The sequence below is a fragment of the Macaca mulatta genome, chromosome 9 (assembly GCF_049350105.2).
Source record: "Macaca mulatta isolate MMU2019108-1 chromosome 9, T2T-MMU8v2.0, whole genome shotgun sequence".
Lineage (NCBI taxonomy): Eukaryota > Metazoa > Chordata > Mammalia > Primates > Cercopithecidae > Macaca > Macaca mulatta.
The window spans coordinates 59613012-59630161 of record NC_133414.1 but is presented as its reverse complement, the minus strand read 5'-3'; positions in this window follow the sequence as shown (position 1 = coordinate 59630161).

The following is a 17150-nucleotide window of genomic DNA, read 5'->3' as shown; positions in this document are numbered from 1 at the left end:
CAGTAATTTCATCATGATAGCTCCACCCTCATGACCCCATCTAGTGTTAATTACCTTCCAAAGATCCCATTTCCAAATATCATCACATTTGCGGTTAGGGTTTCAACATATGGCTTTGCGGGTAGTAGACACAAACGTTAAGCTCTAACATAAACTTTTGCCCAGTTTTTGGCACTGAGACACTTTTGGGACCTGAAACCCTTTGACTGAAAGAGAGGCCAGGTCCTCAGAAAGAAGCTCCCCCTGCAATCATTCATGATCTCCCAGCTTGAAGGAACTGTTATCTCAAGCATTCTATGTCAGCCCCAGAAGTAGAGGCTGTTCCTTGTATCTGTTACCACTGTGTTCTTTAGCATTCTCTTTAGTTTTTACTACCCAGTCTCTCCATTCCTCTGTTATAGTTAGTAATTATTTACGTTAAACTCCCTGCATTCTAATTATCGTGTGGTTTCTCTCTCGTGATTGAGCCTTGCCTGATGCTGAATTGGTACCCTGAATGGTTTTATCTCCCACCCTCTAACTTGCATATATGTAACTAAGGCATCAAAAGAACTTGCTACTTCCTGCTCCTCAGATCTCAGCACAATGTTATCAATGCAGTGGGCTACTGTGATATTTCATCAGATGTCAAGATTATCCAGACCTCTGTAGACTGTAATGTGGCAGAGAGCAGCAGAATTGACTAGCTCTGAGGCAAGAGTGTGAAGGAGCATAGTTGAGCCTGACAGGTGAAAAGCAAACTGATTTGCTGGTGGTCCTCATAAGTAAGTATGAAGAAAAAGGTATCAGCTAGGTCAACAGCTGCATACCACGTACCAGGAACACTTTACTTTTTTTCTGATAAAGCTGTACATTCAGGACAGCAGCTGAAATTGGAGACACCATTTAAGTTTACAGCAATCCACAGTCATTCTCCAGATTCTTCTGACTTCTACACAGGCGGCACTGATGTATTACATAGGGATGTGACACCTGTCATTACCCCTACTCTTCTTAAGTCTTTTATAGTGACATCAATCTCTGCAGTTCTCCCAGGGATATAATATGACTTTTGGTTTACTAGAAGTTAGTTCTTAGGCATTCCAATCATAATTATCTTCATCTCATAGATCAGAAAGGCCACATAGTTACCAAGTGTGTCTATTACCATTATACATTCAAGAACTGAGGGCTGTATGTGGTGGCTCGTGCCTGTAATCCCAGCATTTTGGGAGGCTGAACCTGCTTCAGCCCAGGAGTTTGAGACCAGCCTGGGCAACATAGTGAAACCCCATCTCTACAAAAAAATACAAAACTTTAGCTGGGCAGGGTAGCACATGCCTATGGTCCCAGCCACTCAGGAGGCTGAGATGGGAGGATCACTTGAGCCCATGGAGGTCAAGGCTGCAGTGAGCTGTGATCAATCCCACCACTACACTCCAGCCTGAGTAACAGAGCAAGACCCTGTCTCAAGAACAAACCAAACCAAAACATGAACTGAGGAAATAACTACAGAGTTGGTCTGTAGACCACAGGGCCCACTGTGAGTCAGACCTGGGCTAAGATTACACCACCTGACACCATAAACCCCCACTCTGACTGGTGAGCCACTGTGGTATTTTGGGTCCTCAATAATCAGTATCAACTCACAGCCAGTGTCATAATCTTGGAAGGGTCTGGGAGTTCTCTTCTCCCAAATGCAGTCACTCTAATAAACAGCCACAGGTCGCTTTGGAGAAGGCTTAAAGTAAGATTTACAGTGGAAATTTGCAATAGTGATGTAGGGTCCTTCCTCAAGGGTCTTCTTTATGCAAGGAACATGCTAAGTACATACATTGCCTTAGGTCTAGAAATGGGGTGAGAAGCTGTGACTCAAGTCAGACTTTTGGCTACCAGACCTAAAGTTCTTCCTGTTATACAGATCAAACAATGTAGTAAGCTGTCCATCTATTTGATTCCTGGGAATGCCATATCAATTGACCACTGCCAAATATCTCTGTAGGTCAAGGCATTCTGACTGCCTGCACAGCCCTGCTGCCCTTTACAGTGAATGTGCCTTTGGCAGTTAGGTGCTGCCTCTCGGCCTGTGATCCTCTGGGATTTCAACCCTATTGAAACCAGAGCCCATCTCAATGCAACATCCCCTGCAGTCATATCTGCCCTGCAGAAGAAAGCTACTGCAGAGCTGACCAAGGGTGCAGATGCTTTGCTCACTAATGCATTTCTCAATGCCTTGACCAAGGGAGTGTCTTCTGGGGCTCCTCCTGGAACATAGGTTGAGGGTAGATGCACATTTGTGCATGATAAATCCAGCCCAACACTCCTATCTCCATAGCCTTTGGAGTCCATTTATCAAATCATACCAGGGAAGCTCTAGTACCTCAACTTTATCAAATATAGGCCACTATTTTGTCCAAGTTTTAGTCAACCAACCAAGTAAGCCATTAGAATCACCTTCAGCTGCATGAGCAAACACCCTAAATCCAGAATCTCCAATAAGTGCACCCATATTCACAATCAGGGCTGATCTAGTGTTAGATTCCACCCGCCTTGGTCTAACACCCTTAGAATGTACTTCCACACATGTACCCTAGGCTTCTGACAATATACATTAACAAAACCTTATCATTCTTTCTGTGTGTAAGCTATGTCTTTTTGGGTCACTGTGTATTCCTGTTCTCTGGAGCATGCCGAGATTTGACACTAGTTATGGCTCTATGTGCATATGGTTTGAGTGGGTCTTGAGGATAAAGGGCATCCCCTTTCAAAGCATCTGCCTCAGGTGAGCTTATCACAAGATTCTCAAAGAAAAGGAAGGCTATTATTCTCAGACACTGGGGGCAGGCTTCTTCCATGGGTAAAGGAATATCAGAGCGACTTGGAGGTCTGATTGTCAGTTTCTTCTGGGTTCAACCAGAAGCTCCCCTTCCAAGTTTCAGAATCCCATTCTTTACCAATCAACGTTCTAAATTTCAAGTGCAATTCGGCAAAAAATTAAGTTGGTGTTTTATTTTCAGCATTATCAGTCCAGTTACAAAAAATAAGAGATTTTTTTAGGGCTCTCCAGTTTTCAGACTGTGACTCAAGCTGAGAGTGAACAGAACTGTACTTCCCATTTTCTGTTTGTAAGCGCCCACGTGTGCTTAAAAAGAAAATCTGCCTCACATCGCAGTCCTCATAGTCATCATGACTGCCACCGCGGTTCAGTGCAGTGGCACTTGGGTTCCCAGGACTCTTGCTGCTGGTTCTTCATCACAATCAGCCATGGATGACAGCTTGATTCAATGTGGCACCGCCACATGCCATGGGTTTCTAACATTCCACTGCCCATTGGCAAGGAGCTCAGAACTGCACTTAAGCCCAAGGGTCTGACCAAAACGATGCCGATTTCTGCCTGTGTGGCCTCTCTCCTGGGATAACTCCTGACATCCATTCTGTACCAGTGAGAACCCAGTCAGAAGAACAAAACCAGACAGTAATTTTATCGGGAAAAAATTCAACATAAAAAATTATTAATATATCAGAGGATGAGCATGATGAAGGATTCTCTGGTAAAAAGTCAAGAGAACTTGAAATAACATCAGAATGGCAGCTAGAAAGAGCAGCCACCACCCCTAGGGCTGAGATGAGGTCGCCAGAGAAGAGGTCCCTCAGGCTGAGATGCAGACCTTGTAGGAGAGGGCGTGGCCAAGGGTCACTGAATGGCAGAGAAGTCACAGTGGGGCTGCAGCTAGGAAGAAGAGCCTCATGGAGAGGACTTCCTGATAGGAGATGCAACATGAGGCAAACCTGCCCAGAGAGTAAAGACCCTGGCCTCACTGAAGGAACATACCTCAAAATAATGAGCCATTTATGACAAACCAACAGCCAACATCATACTGAATGGGCAAAAGCTGGAAGCCTTCCCCTTGAAAACCAGTACAAAACAAGGATGCTCTCTATTCTCCTATTCAACATAGTATTGGAAGTCCTGGCTGGGGCAGTCGGGTAAGAGAAAAAATAAAGGGCATCCAAACCGAAAGAGATGAATCCAAGCTATCCCTGCTTCCAGACAACATGATTCTACATCTAGAAAACCCCATAGTCTTGGCCCAAAAGCTTTTTAAGCTGATAAAACAACTTCAGTAAGTCTCAGGTTACAAAATTTATGTACAAAAATCACTAACATTCCTATACGACAACAACAGTCAAGCCCAGAGCCACACCAGAAATGCAATCCCATTGACAACCACCACACACACACACACACACACACACACACACACACACAAACACACAAAGAAAAAAAACCTAGGAATACAGCTAACCAGGGAGGTGAAAGACCTCTACAAGGAGAACTACAAAACGCTGCTCAAAGAAATCAGAGATGACACAAACAAATGGAAAAACATTCCGTGCTAATGAATAGGAAGAATCAAGATAGTAAAAAAAGTCATACTGCTGAAAGTGATTTATAGATTCAATGCTATTCCTATTAAACTACCATTGATATTCTTCACAGAACTAGAAAAAACTATTTTAAAATTCATATGGAACCCCTAAAGACCCCAAATATCCAAGGCAATTCTAAACAAAAGGAATAAAGCTGGAGGCATCATATTACCCGATTTCGAACTATACTACAGGGATACAGTAACCAAAACAGCATGTTACTGGTACAAAAACAGATACATAGGCCAATGGAACAGAATAGAGAACCCAGAAATAAGGCTGCACACCTACAACCATCTGATCTTTGACAAAGCTGACAAAAACAAACAATGGGAAAAGGATTCCATATTCAATAAATGGTACTGGGATAACTGGCTAGCCATATGAAGAAGATTGAAACTGGACCCCTTCTTTACACCATATATAAAAATCAACTCAAGATGATTGAACACTTAAATGTTAAACCCAAAACTATAAAAACCCTCAAAGGCAATCTAGGCAGTACCATTTAGGACATAGAAATGGGCAAAGATTTTATAACAAAGACACCAAAAGCAATTGCAACAAAAAGCAAAAATTAACAAATGGGATCTAATTAAACTTAAGAGCTTCTATACAGCAAAAGAAACTATCAACAGAGTGAACAGACAACCTACAGGATAGGAGAAAATTTTGGTAAACTATGCATCAGACAAAGGTCTAATATCCACATCTATAAGGAACTTAAACAAATTTACAAAAAAAAAAAAAAACTCAAGCAATCCTATTAAAAAGTGGGCAAAGCATACGAACAGACATTTTTCAAAAGAAGACATACATGCGGCCAACAAACATATGAAAAAAGCTCAACATCACTTATCATTAAAGAAACTCAAATCAAAACCACAATGAGAGACAATCTCACGTGAGTCAGAATGGCTATTATTAAAAAGGCAAAAAATAACAGATGCTGGTGAGGTTGAGGAAAAAAAGGAACACTTACATACAGTTGGTGGGAGTGTATATTACTTCAACCATTGCAGAAGAGTGGCAACTCCTCAAAGACCTGAAAACAGAAATACCATTTGACCCATTACTGGGTATATACCCAAAGGAATATAAATCATTCTATTATAAAGGCACATGCACACACATGTTCATTGCAGCAATATTGACAAGAGCAAAGACATTGAATCAACCTAAATGCCCATCAGTGATAGACTGGATAAAGACAATGTGGTACATATACACCATGGAATACTATGCAGCCATTAAAAGCAACCAGATCATGTCCTTTGCAGAAACATGGATGAAGCTGGAGGCCATTATCCTTAGCAAACTAACACAGGAACAGAAAACCAAATACCACATGTTCTCACTTATAAGTGGGAACTAGATGACGAGAACACATGGACACATAGAGGGGAACAACAGACACTGGAGTCTATTAGAAGGTGGAGGGTGGGAGGAGGGAGAGGATAAGGAAAAATAACTAATGGATACTAAGCTTAATATCTGGGTGATGAATAATTGCACAACAAATCCCTGTGACACAAGTTTACCTATATAACAAACCTGCAAATGTACCCCTGAACTTAAAATAAATTTTTTTAAAAAGACCCTGAGCTGGCTGTTTCCTTCATGTTATCTCCCACTGGGAGTGGCCTTTGGCCAAAACTTATTTGCTGTCGGTTTGACCCTCTGGGCTCTTGATTCGGTCTTCATCATTCATCCTTTGTTGTGAAAAGTAGCACAGCTGAGAGCAGTTGACCCCTGAGCAATTTTGGGGATGGGGCACAGGCCTCTCACCCAGTTGAAAATCCAAAAATCCATGGATAATTTTGGCTCCTCCCAAACTTAACTACTAGCAGCTTATTGGCTGGAAGGCTTACTGGTCATGTAAACAGTTGATTAACACAACTGTTTTGTATGTTACATGTATTATATACTATATTCTTACAATAAAGTAAGCTATAGAAAAGAAAATATTATTAAGAAAAGCATAAGAAAGAGAAAATATATTTACTATTCACTAAGCAGAAGTGGATCATTATAAAGGTCTCCATCCTCACTGTCTTCACATTGATTAAGTAGGGGGAAGTGGAGGAGAAAGAGGAAGGGTTGGTCTTGTCTCGGAGGTGGCAGAAGTGGAAGAAGTGGAGGAGGTAGAAGGGGGAGCAGGAGAGGCAGGTACACTCAATGTAACTTTTATTGAAAAAAATCTAGGTGTAAGTGGACCCACACAATTTAATCCAACATTGTTCAAGGATCAGCTGCAGTTTTCTCACCCTGTTTCCTGCCAGGAGAGTCTCAGGGATTCAGCAGGCATCTTTCATTTTGCACTCTCTGTCTTTTAGGACTCTTTTAGTCCAAGCTGGTAGAGTTTCTGCCAAAATAATTTTCTTAAAAATTTCATGGTCTTGTGTATTACATTAGGGTTCCTTCCATTAGACAAAACCCACACCCACACATTGTTTGAAGATAATCCCTTCTCTGTTTTTGTCTTCTGCTGAGATGACTAAAGACAACACTCTCAAGCCTAGAAGCCCTCCAGTTTGGCCCAGAAGATCCGTGAGGCACACCCTTAACCTCAACTTGAAAAACCCCCTTGCATGACTAAATATTCTGACCTTTTGGTCTCTCTGAGGTTTTAGCAAAAGTTTGTGCAGTCACACCCTTGGCTTTTTCTCTATGCCAGATTTTTCACATGCGATCTTTTCTCTTTAGCATTTTTGCCAACTGGATAAAGTGAGAATTTCCCAAATCATCAAGAACAAAGTTTTTTGTTTCACTCTTCTTCCCTCAATTTATCTCTCTTTTCTGGCATTTTACTATAAGCAGCAAGAAAGAACTAGACTGCATTTCAACAGTTTCCATGGACATCTCCTCAGCTAAATATCCAAGTTTATCACTTACAAGTTCCACTTTCCAAAGAACTGGAGTAGACAACTCTGCTAAGCTTTCTTCCACTCCATAACTAGGATTCCTTTCCTTCCAAGTTCCAGTAAAGTGTTCCTCACTTTGTTGTGGCTCTCACTGGCAGCATCCTTAAAGACCAGATTTCTACTAGGTTTCTTCAAAGTGACTTAAGTTTTCTCCATCATGATCTTCAAAATTCTCCTCAAATTCTCTTCAGCCTCTGCCCACTCTGAGTTCCAGAATCACTCCCACATTGTCAGAGTAATTGCCTGACAGGTCTTCTTGCCCACTGCATATATAGAGCTGATTCACTGAGACAGAAGTATTGCAACAGAGGAAGAGTTTAATAAACACAGGGCTAACCAAGCAGAAGACGGGAGTTATTACTCAAATCAGCCTCCCACAAAGCTCAGAGGCCAGGGCTTCTCTAGGATAGTTTGGCAGGAAGGGAGCTGGGGAATGGGAAACGATGATTGGTTGGGTCAGGGATGAAATCATGGGGGGGTCAAACCTGTCTTCTTGCACTGACACAGCTCCTGGATTGGGGGCTGGGCACATCACAGAAGAGGTTGAATTCGTTCCATTGTATGAGTCACAAGTCCGGGTGGAGTCACCAGAATGCAAAAATCTGAAAAATACCTCAAAGATCAACCTTAGGTTTTGATAATAGTGATGTTATCTACAGGAGCAATTGGAGACGTTACAAATCTTGTGACCTCTGGCTATATGACTCCTAAGTCATAATCCTACAAAGACAGTTTTGGTCCCTGAGCAAGGAGGGGGTTCATTTCTGGAAAGAACTGTTAGTTTCTGGAAAGAACTGTTATCATCTTTTTCACTAAATGCCTCCCATAGTTAGTTTGATTTATGCCCAGGAATGAGCAAAGATAGTTTGTAAGGTTAGAAGCAAGATGGAGTAGGCTATGTAAGATTTCGCTCACTGTCATAATTTTTGCAAAGGTGGCTTCAGCAGTGCCCCACTCTATAGTACCAAAATCTGTCTTAGGTTTCCATTGCTGCACAACAAAGTGTCACAAATTTAGCCACTTAACATCACCATTTATCAGTTCACGGCTTTGTAAGTCAGAAGTCCAGGCACAGCATGACTGGGCTTTCTGCTCAGGGTCTTACAAAGTTAAAATCAAGGCATTGGCCAGTACTGCATCCTCATCTGAGCTCAGGGCCCCTTTCTAAGGTCATGTGGTGGTGGCAGAACTCAGTTCCTTGCAGCTGTGGGATGGAGGTCCCCTTTCTTTGCTGGCTGTCAGCTGGGAGATACTCTAAGTCCTAGAGGTCACTTTTGTTCCTTGCCACATCCCCTTCTCCCCATCTTTAAAGCCAGTAATGTAGAATCTCGCTCATGTCAAATCCTTCTCATACTTCAAATCTCTTTCATCAAGAAGAGCCCAGTCCCTTTTAAGGACCCACCTGATTAGGTCCGGCCTGCGCCAAATCATCTCCCTCTCCTTAGGTCAATTTCTTCAGGATCTTAATAACATCTACAACACCCTTTGCCATATAATTTAACATATTCACGAGAGTGAGATTATGTTTAGAAATTCTGCCCATATTCAAAAGCAGGTGATCACACAAGGGCGAGAGTCACTGGTGATTATCTCAGAATTCAGCCTACCACCAGCACCTTACCCCATGGAGTTGTTGTAAGGACTAAATAAGTTGCTGTATAAGAAACTCTTAGGACAATGGCTGGAACATAGCTGTTGTCAAGTGTTGGCTCTTATTATTGTTGTTGTTGCTGTTAAACACAGATTCCCAGGCCCACTTCAGATCACTGGAACCAGAATCCTCGGGGTGAGTCAGGAAGGAGGCTGTCTCTCCAGCTCCTTGGGGCTTTGGTGCCCACTGAGACGTGGCCTCTAGGATCCAGACCAGGTGGCACATGTCTAATAACACCACCTTCCTGGGGAAGCACCTCTCAGCCTCTGCTGCTCATCCTCAGCATGCTCCCTCACTGTGGCTGATGTTGCTTCTCCTTACATGTCCCTTCAACCCCTGGTTATTTCCCTGCTATCGGCTTGGCCTGTCTTGCTCACCAGAATAACTATCATGGCGTCCAATGGTAATGTTTTTTTCCAAAAGTCACAGTTTCACATTATCCACTTGAGAAATGTGATATTTTATTTGTGGTTGACTGTTCTAGCCTAGGGGTCAACACAGAGGGGTGCAGGTAGAAAGCAGGAGCCAGGGTACAGAAATCAGCAAGTATCCCAGGAAAAATCCCAGGAGAACAGAACAATATTCAAGAAAAGAATGCAAAACCTTCTCAAACATTTAACACCTTGGGATCGTGGCTCTAATCAAAACATGTTAAATCCTTATTGGGGATGAGGGTTGGGAATCGCAGCCAGTGTGGTCTGTGTTGTTTTCTGATTGATAAAGAAATCTGAGGCCTTAGGTCCAGCAGAGAAAATGCCGGGCTCAGCGAGTTTCCACAGTGGAAGCAATTTGGAAGTGGTTTGGAGGAGATGAATTCCCTACCCAAAAGGTCTAAACAAACCCAAACCAGGGCTTTTTACACAAATGATTAGAAATGAAAGCAAACATTTCATCAAAGCAAAGGTGTGTGTGCAAGATATTGGCCCCTTGGTGTCATTTCAAGGAAATTAGTGTGGAAGGCCAAAGAGATGGAGTCCGCAATATGCAATGCTCCAGGGACCTGCCTGTGAGTTTGTTCCTAGTACAGCAAAAATAAATGCTCCCAGCAAACCTTCAGGGAGAAACGAGACATGTGCATAAGTAAGATTAATCAGTAAAGCTAGCGTCCACCTAATGAGTCATCTTTGACATCATAAAACTTGAAAAATACAAGGTTGTGGCCTGTCAGATCTCTGTACTCTCAGCAAAAGCAAAATAGTCCTGTCCTGGTGCACAGCTGGGGGTGGCTCTTGAGCACACTGGGCTCAGCAGAGAGGAAATGATAGAAAAATGACTGCGTTCTGGGTTTTATTGACTTGATGTGTGAGGAGATGGGATGGAGTGCTGAGGTAGAGAAAAATGAAAGTGTAGAGCTCATGCACCTTCACCCTTCAGGAAACCTCCTTCTTTCTATCCCAAAGAATCCCCCAGGGGGACCGTGTTTCCATCTGAACAAACCATCCCTCGGGGTTTTTCTGGAACACAGCTCCAGCTTCTAGGAGGCCAGGAGCAGGAGGGGTGCAGAGCATCCCACACACACCAGGCTGCTCCACCTTTAGATGCAGGTCTAGCACTGGTATGTTCAGGGCCTGCTCAGTCCAGAGCCTCCTCTGCATCCTTGCACATCACGTTTCCATCTTCTGCCTTGGTAGTTCTGCATTCTTCATATTATTCCCACTTTTCAGATGGACAAGCTGAGGTTCCAAGTCATGCAGCAGATACTATGTGAAGCTGAGATTCTGTGCTCAGGTGTTGACTCTTAGCAGAACCTCCATGGGGTGAGACCTTTAGAAGTTTCTGGGCCCTCAGAAGAATGTTGGAGTGGCTTTCCATCCACCCATGCTGCCAGTTCTCTGCCCCCATCTGTTATCAGGTCTTGCGAGCCGGCCCCCACCTGGAATCAGCTCTGCTTCTCTGCCATCTACCCAAATCTGCTCACACACCTCTTTTACTTCGCTTGAACCTGAACATCTCTTCATGTCCCTGAAGAGACCTAGGTTTCTGCCATCCTAGCCATCAAAATGCAAATCTCTAATCCTGGGGAATCAGATGGTTACAAGCAAATCGTGGCTGCCTGACCATACACTCCCCCGGAACTTCCCAGTTTTGAAAACTTTCTTCAAACATTTGGGATGCTGAAACCCACCTTCCCCTGATTGACTGACTCCATCCAGATGGGCTACAGAAGGCCCCAAGAGCCTTAAACAGTTCCTCCGTGGTTAGAGCCTCCTGAAAGAACATCCGGGCCCCTCCGCTGTGCACAGCCAAATTCCATGGGAGTAGCATCCTCCCTGCAGCGACCATACCACTTGGCACCACTACTGGCCCGCAGCCTGCACCCAGACCACACCAGCCTCATGCAGCTGGCTGCCTGGCTTATTCCACAAGACTCAGTGGCAGCATCCCATCTGGCAACACACTTGGACTGGTGCCCTGGTGTTACCGGTGGAGGGTGCCCACCTTCTTGGTGTTTTGAACAAAGAATTGGACAAAATGCACAAAGCAAGGAAAGAATGAAGGAACAAAAGCAGAGTTTATTGAAAATGAAAGTACACTCCACAGGGCGGGAGTGGTCCTGAGCACAGGGAGTCAAGAGCACCTTTACAGAATTTTCTGGGATTTAAATACCCTCTAGAGGTTTTCCATTGGTTACTTGGTGTACACCCTATGTAAATGAAATAGTGGCCTGCAATCAGTATAATTGGCTGTGGAAAGCAACCAATCAGAGGCTGAAATGAAGTTACAAAGTTACACTCCTATGCAAATGTCTGATCAGTTGAAGAAAGCAAATGCCTATAGTCCCAGCTACTCGGGATGGCTTGAGCCTGGGAGGTTGAGACTGCAGCGAGTCCTGCAGAGAGCAACCGATCAGACATACTTTCAATTGTCCATTTCCCATGCAGAAAAAGAGCAGGGTGGTGGGGGGGCGGGTGGCAAAGGGAGTAGCCTCTAGTCCTTTTGTTACTTAGGCGTGGAAAGTTGTGGTTTTCCTTTTTATTTAGTTCTAGGAAGTCAGCATGAATTGGCCTTAGGTTCCCTGCCTCCAGACCCTATTCTTCTGCCTTGCTGGCTCAGTCCCAGAGTCCTGTGCATCCCAATGAACCAGTTAATCTATCTGAGCCTTGTTTCCACATCCTTCATTCATTCAATGAGCATTCACTGTGCCTACCATGGGCCTGCACTGTTCTAGCCACTGAGGATATAGCAGCAAAGAACAAAGATGCAATCTCTGTTTTCTTGGCACATATACATTTTAGTAGAGAAAGAAAAATGATAAATGAGTAAGCAAATAAATAAATGCAATATAGTCAGAGAGTGACAAATGCCTTGAGCAAAAGAGGAAAGTTCTGCGACAGAGGGACCGTGGCTGGTCAGATGAGGGGGACTTGGTTAGAGTGGCCAGGGAAGGCGGCTCTGAGGAGGGGTCTTTGAGGTGAGGCCTGGTCACTAAGAGGAAGCCAGCGTGGGAAGACCTAGAGTGAGGTGCGAGGAGCGAGAAGCAGAGGTCAGAGGGACTTGGGTTCAAGGACCAGAAGAGGGTGAATGGACAGAGTGGGTGGGAACGATCTGAGGCCAATCGGAGGCTGAGGTGTGAGTTAGGCTGGATTGCGCAGGGCCAGGGCCTGCAAGGCCCCTGTTTAAACTGCATTCTAGTCTTACTACAAAACCACTAGATGATTTTCCATAAGAAAACCTATACTGTAAACCCCTGTAGCATGTTACTGTACTTAATACTGTAAGCAACTGTAGCACATGGTATCTGTGTATCTAAACATGAAAAGATACAGTAAAAATACAGTAAAAAGATACAAAATGGCACACCAGTATAAGACACTTACGGTGAATGGAGCTTTCAAGACTGGAAGTTGGTCTGGATAGGTTAGTGAGTAGTGAGTGAATGTGAAGGCCTAGACATTATTGTATACCGTAAACTTTATAAACACTGTACACTTAAACTAGACTGGATTTCCTTAACATTTTTTTTGCTTCAATAATAAATTAACCTTAGTTTATGTCACTTTTTTGCTTTGTAAATTTTTAATTTTTAAGAAACTTTGACTTTTGTAATAACACTTAGCTTAAAACACAAACACAGCCAGGCGCGGTGGCCTTTGTGTTTGATCATGCTTGTAATCCCAGCACTTTGGGAGGTTAAAGTGGATGGCTTGAGCCCAGGAGTTTGAGATCACCCTGACCAACACAGTGAAACTCTGTCTCTACAAAATATACACAGTTAGCTGGGCATGGTGGCAAATGCATATAGTCCCAGCTACTTGGGATGGCTTGAGCCTGGGAGGTTGAGGCTGCTGTGAGCCCTGATAGTACCAGCGTGGGCAAAAGAGCAAGACCCTGTCTCAAAAAAAACAAAACAAAACAACAACAACAACAAAAAACCAAACCACTTTGTATACCTGTACAAAAATATTTTCTTTCTTTATATTTTTATTCTATGAGCATTTATCTATTTTTAATTTTTTTTTTTTACTTTTTAAATGTTTTGTTAAAAGTGAAGAAACAAACACAAACAGCAGCCTAAGCCTACGCGGGGTCAGAATCATCAATATCTCTGTCTTCCACCTCCACATCATGTCCTACCAGACAGTCTTCTGAGTCAATAACATGCCTGGAGCTGTCGTCTCCTATGATGACAAGGCCTTCTTCTAGAGTACCTCTGGAAGGCCCTGCTGAGGCCATTTTACATTGAACTGTTTTGGTTTTTGTTTTTTAAAGAAGAAGGAGTACACTCTAAAATAATGATTATAGTATAGTAAATACATAAACCAGTAACACAGTTGTTTATTACCATTATCAAGTATTAGGTACTGTACATAATTCTGTAATCCTTTTTTTTTTTTTTTTTTTTTGAGATGGGGTCTTGCTGGGGAATGCAATGGTATAATCACAGCTCACTGCACTCTCCAATTCCTGAGTTCAAGCAATCCTCCCACGTCAGCCTCCTGAGTAGCTGGGATTATAAGCAAGTACCACCATGCCTGGCTAATTTTTTTTCCTTTTATAAAAATGGGGTCTCACTATATTGCCCAGGCTGGTGTCGAACTCCCAGACTTAAGCAATCCTCCTACCTCAGCCTCCCAAAACATTGGCATTACAGGCATGAGCCACTGCATCTGGCCCTTTTCAATACTTTTATATGACTGGCAGCACAGCAGGTTTGTTTACACCAGCATCACCATAAACATGCAAGCAATACGTTGTGCTATGAAGTTATGACAGCTATGATGTCAGTAGGCAACAGGAATTTTTCAGCTCCATTATAATCTTATGGGACCACCATCATCTGTGTAGCCCCTCATGGACCAAGACATCATCATGTGGCACGTGACTGTATGTGGATGGCACGTGAATCACGAGACCAGATGAGAGTACCTTGAGGCAACATGTAAAGGGAGAAGACAGGCCAAGCTCTGGTACCTCTACCATGGAGAGGAAAAGCACAAGCAACCACCAAAGGAGATTGAGAAAGAACAGGCCACTGGGGTAGGAGGAAAACTGGGAACAAGAGAATGCACGAAAACCAAGAAAGGAGATATGTCAAGAAGCAGTGAGTGGTTTGATGTGTTTATGCCACACACTGCCTAGGACCACTTCAAAAACTAAACCAAGTGAGAGCTCCTATGGGGCATGATGGGGCATGCCATGTGCACCACCATTATTATTATTCAAAGGTCATGGCAGGGTGTGGTGGCTCACACCTATAATCCTAGCATTTTGGGAGGCCAAGGCAGGAGGATCACCTGAGGTCAGGAGTTCAAGACCAGCCTGGCCAACATGGCAAAACCCTGCTACTAAAAATACAAAATACAAAAATATAAAATTTAATACAAAATACAAAAAAATTTTTTTTGTATTAAATTTTACTAAAAATACTAAAAATACAAAAATTAGCCAGTCATGGTGGTGTGTGCCTGTAATCCCAGCTACTTGGGAGGCTGAGGCACAAGAATCGCTTGAATCCAGGAGGCAGAGGTTGCAGTGAGCCGAGATTATGCCACTGCATTCCAGTCTGAGTGACAGAGCAAGACTCCGTCTCAAAAAAACAAAACAAAACAAACAAACAAATAAAACAGCGGGCCTCCAGGGCCAACTGTTCTCATGAAGCTATGTTCCACTGTGGGCCTTTCTGTTCCAAATTGCTGGCGACTTTTTTTTTTCCTTTCTTTCTTTTTTTAGAGACAGCATCTTTCTCTGTCACCCAGGCTGGAGTGCAGTAAGCACTATCACCTCTCACTGCAGCCTTGGGCTCCTGGGTTCAAGTGATCATCCTGTCTCAGCCTCCCAAGTAGCTGGGTCTGCAGGCACACACCACCATACTTGGCTAATTTTATTTCAATTTTTTGTAGAGATGGGGTCTCACTGTGTTGCCCAAGCTGGTCTAGAACTTGAGGCCTCAAGCAATGCTCCCGCCTCGGCCTCTGAAAGCACTGGGATTGCAGGTATGAGTGACCATGCTCAAACTGCCGGTGACTTTCAACAAAAGAAAGAGCAATATGGCATCATCTCTCTCGTGAAACCTAATTGGAATTGCAGTGGCCATTGAATACCAAGAAACTTCTAATGAAGTGGACCCAGAAGGATCAAATGGGAGAAGAAAATGAAGAAAAAGAACAAAGAGTTTACAAACATCATGCCTGAGGGCCAGGATTTTCCCTAAGGATGCAGAAAACCAGTTGCCAGAGGAAGAGCAGAGGATCGTCCCAACCTCATGAGGACATCAGACCCCAACATCACCTAGTTAGTCCTGGCTACAAATTGGTTGATAAAAGGGATTATCTTATAGAGTAGTGGTTCAGCAGAAAGGACTGAGTAACTTTGGGGTTATTTATAAAGCAGCAGGCAGTATGAAATCATTGTTTCAAAAGGTAAAACAACCCAGTCATTTCTAAACATCTCTATGCTTCTCCATGTCTTGAACAAGCCACAATTAAACAGAGCTGCATGACAATGATGAACTTGTCTGGTGCTTGACTCTGCATGGTGTGTGTGTGTGTGTGTGTGTGTGTGTGTGTGTGTGTGTGTGTGTGTGACAGAGAGAGAGAGAGAGAGACAGAGAGAGAGAGACAGAGAGAGAGGTACAGAGATTCCCATATAACCCTTTCCCCCACACATGTACAGCCTCTCCCTTGTCAACATCTCCCCCCGCCATTTGTTGTAATTGATGAATGGCAGTGACACATCATTGTCACCCAAAGTCCACAGTTTACATCAGGGTTCACTCTTGGTGTTACATATTCTATGGGTTTTTGTAAGTGTATAACGGCATGTACCCATCACTACAGTGTCACACAGTGACACAGAGTCATATCACTACCCTGAAAATCCTCTGCACTCTGCCTGTTCATCCTTCCCTGCCACCAACCCCTAGCAACCACCAATCTTTTTACTGTCTCCACAGTTTTGCCTTTTTCTGAGCATCATATGACTGGAATCACACAGTCTGTAGCCTTTTCAGAGTGGCTTCTTTCTCTTAGTAATATGCATTTGAGGTTTCTCTATGTCTTTTCGTGACTTGATAGCTCATTTCTTCTTACTGCTAAATAATATTCCGTTTTCTGGATGTACCACAGTTAATCCATCTACCTACTGAAGGACATCTTGATTGCTTCCAATTGTTGACAATTATAAATAAAACTGCTATGAACATCCGTGTGGTAATGCTTTTTCAACTCCTCTGGGTGAATAGAATACTGAGGAGCACAGTTACTGGATTGTCTGGTATGTTTAGCTTTGAGAGACACCACCAAGCTGGGCCTGGCACAGTGACTCATGCCTGTAACCCCAGCATTCGGGGAGGCTTAGGTGAGGGGAAGGCTCGAGGTCAGGAGTTTGAGAGCAGCCTGAAATCAATTTTTTTTTTTTCAAAAAGGAAACCACCTGTATTAAACCATTCTTGTATTGCTGTAAAGAAATGCCTGAGGTTGGGTAATTTATAAAGAAAAGAGGTTTTAATTGACTCACAGTTCTGCAGGTTATACAGGAAGCACTACCTACTGGCACCAGCATTTGCTCAGTTTCTGGGGAGGCCTCAGGTAGCTTTTACTCATGGTCGAAAGCAAAGCTGGAGCAGGCCCTTCACATAGCCAGAGCAGGAGTGAGAGAGAGCGGGTGGGGGAGGTGCCACATACTTTTAAACAACCAGATCTCATGAGTGCTCACTTACTATCATG